The sequence below is a fragment of the Pseudorca crassidens genome, chromosome 14, assembly GCF_039906515.1.
Source record: "Pseudorca crassidens isolate mPseCra1 chromosome 14, mPseCra1.hap1, whole genome shotgun sequence".
Classification (NCBI taxonomy): Eukaryota; Metazoa; Chordata; class Mammalia; order Artiodactyla; family Delphinidae; genus Pseudorca; species Pseudorca crassidens.
Genome location: NC_090309.1, coordinates 28478440 through 28482247, shown reverse-complemented (window position 1 = coordinate 28482247; position 3808 = coordinate 28478440). Strand labels below are relative to the sequence as shown.

General features: G+C 46.4%; 1 long non-coding RNA gene across 1 annotated transcript; it reads right to left on the bottom strand.

Annotated features, from left to right (window-relative positions):
* Nucleotides 1-358: 358 nt before the first annotated feature.
* On the bottom strand, nucleotides 359-2668 carry LOC137205620 (uncharacterized). The gene is made up of 2 exons (XR_010934222.1): nucleotides 2415-2668; nucleotides 359-619 (listed from the first exon to the last, which is right to left on the bottom strand). It is a non-coding gene; the product is annotated as an uncharacterized lncRNA (long non-coding RNA).
* Nucleotides 2669-3808: the final 1140 nt, after the last annotated feature.

Below are 3808 nucleotides of genomic sequence, written 5' to 3'. Positions count from 1 at the left end.
TGACATTTTAAAAATTATTTTGGTGCCTTCGCTTGGAGCTTGGGCAGTACTGCAGAGGGACCTGCCTGTCGAAAAAAGAGTGAAATCTTATAGAGTCAAGAGAGAGCTTGCCGACTAGGCTGAAGGCTTGTGTTTGCTGAAAAAGATTCCAGGGGGAGCAGATTCCTTCTCTGGTGTGTGGATCTGAGGCACTTGCAAGAAAAGAGAACGCTTGCCTTACGCTTAGTTCCCCCGTTCCCTGGGCTGGGAAGGAAAGGAACTGAATGCCAACATTAGCAGTGTGGGTTGGGACCAAAACCATTCAGAGAAAACACTGTCATTTTCCTCTAATTTGCAAATTGCAGCTATTCATGTTGGATTGAACAGCTGAGGGAAAAGAGCCCCCAGTTTTCACCTGCATTTATTGAGAAGAGGCTGGTAGTAGGAGGGATGCACCAACTTGTAGCTTGTGCTGCAAGCTGGATATAAGCTTGGTGTGAGCATCCTGGTTAACCACTGCCCACGTTCAAATATACAGAGATAGATTCCAACAATCTCTTCCCGTAGCCTTATTTTTGCGTGTGATCTTAGAAGCTCCTGGCATGTAAGTCCAGTCCCCAGTTTCCCAGCCTCTGTAAACCTGCAAAATGAATAGAGAGAATAGTGGAACACAGACCCATTGTTCAAAGACACAGTCACTTTAGGGAAAGAAGAAAAGAACGGGTAGGTGAATCTTCTCTGGGATTGCAGGGTTCAGCTCAATGAAGACTGTCCTGTATAAAAGAAACTCCTCTAAATGGTTGAATTCTTAGCTCTCCAGAGATCTGAGTTTTCTTTTCCCCAGTCCCTGTGGGTTGCTGTGGGGAATGTGCCAAACCTATCATTTGAGATAAAAATTTATGGTGAGGTAAGCTTCTAGGCTGGGGGAAGGAAGACTTAGTGACTGAAATGGGGGATGCTAAGCACTGGGGGGCAAGAAGGAACAAGGAGATAGTAATGGATGTAACAAATGCTGCAGCTGCCAGCAAAGCCTGGATTGAAGTTCCTTCCTGAAAATGAGGACCCGGGCAAGAATGACCACTCAGATGTAAACAGTGTCTCTGACTGGGAATTCTCATCTGCCTGCCGGTGGGCCAGAGCTGAGCAAGTCCTTTCTCTCCTCTGTATGCACACTGAATTGGTTAGTAAGTGACATGTCAGAGGACAGGAATCATATTCAGTGGATCTTTCAAATCCAGGAGTTTGAGGCTAATGAAATTAGTGTGTGGCCAGGGCTCTGCCAACTAGAATTAAGTCACTGCAGCCACCCTGCAATGCATTTTCAGCCTGAAGGGAGCATCAGGGAGGAATTTCGGGAGATTTGTTTCTGAGCCTGTACAAAATAATACTCTCCTAATGCTAAGAAAGATTAAATGTAAATTAATGTTGACTACGAGTAACATATTTAAAAAATAATCGCCGAGTGGGGGATGGCTTAAAGTGGAGAGATTATATAACGTGGTGTCCAAAGAATAAATCTCCCCTGACCACTGTTTCATGGGCTATAAGTAAGATCTATTACAATGGAAATTAATGGGAACGTTTTTAGTCAAGGCTTCTCTGCTATTGACTTGAGAGCAAACACTCTGAGAGTATAAATTACCCTTGCTATGTGCTGACTCTGAATGAACAATATTTCATGTGCAGTGACATGGTCTAAGCTATAGACTTGGAATCGAACGGCATCTGTTTCAATTGTTTTGTTCTCTCAAGAGCAACTAGATAGAAAAAAGTGGTCAATTTGACCCTTGTGGGAGCGTGTTGCAAATCTAAACCTGTGTCCCTCATACCATAAATGAAATACATTTGTAAATTTGTAAGTGTTTTCCTTCTGTTCATTGATGCTTGAGTATAATCTCAAACTTTGGGAGCAACACTTTATACATAAGTACTTGGTTTTCTTCCTTTCTTCTTTCTCTTTCTCCTCTCTCTGTTTCTCTCTCTCTCTTTCCCCATCTTATGTAATTGGATAGAACTGGGCACCTAGGATGATGTGGTGTTACTATAGTGGGATTTAAAAAAAAAAAATCAACTCTAACTTACCCTTTTAAAAATTTCATAAATACAGGTGTCGGTGCCATTTGGAATAGTCTCTATAACAATTTCTGTCATTTACTGTTTACATTTACATTTACATTTTCATTTTACTTTTACATTACATTTACATTTTGTAATGTAAATGTAATGTACATTTTGTAATGTAAATGTAAATGTAAAATGTAAATTACTTTTACATTTTACATTTACATTTACGTTTTCTGTCATTTACATTTCATTTACTGTGTTTCAGCAAATTTACCTAACAGATGGTGAGTGGGCAATTTTTAAAGGGGCATTTTTTAAAAGAGCGGAGAGGGAAGGAATTAGAGACAGGCACATACTATATTTGAAGTTACCTCCACGTGTATTTTATGTATGTATACCCATACAATTAAGAAGTCTTTGGATGTTTTATCTTCAAGAATAATTCAGATAATGGATTACTTGAATATCATAAACATTCAGGGTTTAACAGATTTGTTACATATAGACGTTGTATCATGGATTGAAAAGACCGTAGCCAGCGGGCAGCGGCGGGCGGAACGACCGAGGGGCGGCGCGGGCTGGGCGGCGGGTGCGGGGGTCCGTGCTTCCTCGTGGTGCAGGGCTGGGGTTCGCCGGAGACGCCGGGTTGCTCCGCGTTGCCAGGTTACCGAGCGCGTGCCCCGCGCCCGCTCTTCCGCCCGGGCCGCCCTCGGCGCTGCCTGAGCCGTGGTGCGGGCTGCGCGGGGCGTCGGTTCCGCGGAAGCCTGGGTAGGGCGCTGCGTGCGGGACTCTCGTCGCTCGTGGACGGGGCGCGAGCGCGCGGGGGACGTAGGGCCCCGACCTGGGGCTCCCCGGCGCTCCGGCTCCGCTCAGGGCGCCCGCTCAGGGGCCTCCGGCGCGAGGCCCCCTCTCTGGTCAAGATGGCGGCGCCCAGGCGGGCCGCGCCGAGGTGAGCTGGAGCTGGGCCCGGAGAGCGACGAGTCTGCCACGCCCAGGACTTGGACCCCGGGCTGGTCTCCAGTCTCCCGGGGAGCGGCGGGTGAGTGGACGCGGCCGCGCGTAGGTCCTTCTCGTGGGGTGGTCAGCTCTCCGTGCGTCCGCAGACTTCTTTCCTCTGATAGTCAGCTCTGGGGTGGCCCAGGTTGGAGGCGAGGGTGCTTGATTGGGGAAACCTGAGGGGTTTAAGGACTCTGTTGGGATCGTTTCAGACCCCAGCAAGAAGCTGAGCAAGTTTCCTCCTGACTCTCTTCCCGGCTAAGTTTTCTCCCTTCTCTGAAGACGCTAGCTTTTCTGAATCACTTTGTTACCCGGGGGGATACAGTTGGTGGTTCTGACCGTGGAACGTAGGACCCGGCGCGGGGAAGCCTGAGCTGGTTCTAGTTACTTTGTTTGCAAAGCACTTGTCTTGTCTTTGGAATCTTTGTGTATGTAACCAACGTTGGGAAGAGCCAGCGTTTTCTCCTCCACAACGCTGCGAGGGGTAACTTTATACGTAAGAAACAAGTGGGCGTTCACATCCATCTCATTTCCAACCACTGAGCCTTGGTTGTGTTTCCTTTCTTTAAGTTTGTCTCGTTTTGAAGTGATAACAAAAACAAACAAAAAAGACCATAGCCAATTACACAAAGTATACTCTAGTCTCAGCCCTGCCATTAATTAGCTATGTTACCTTAAGTCATGTAAGTTTTCTAGGCCTCATTTTTCTCATGTGATGTTTTTTCTTTGCAAAAGTATAGTTTCTAGAAGTCTCTAATCTGTGTCATAG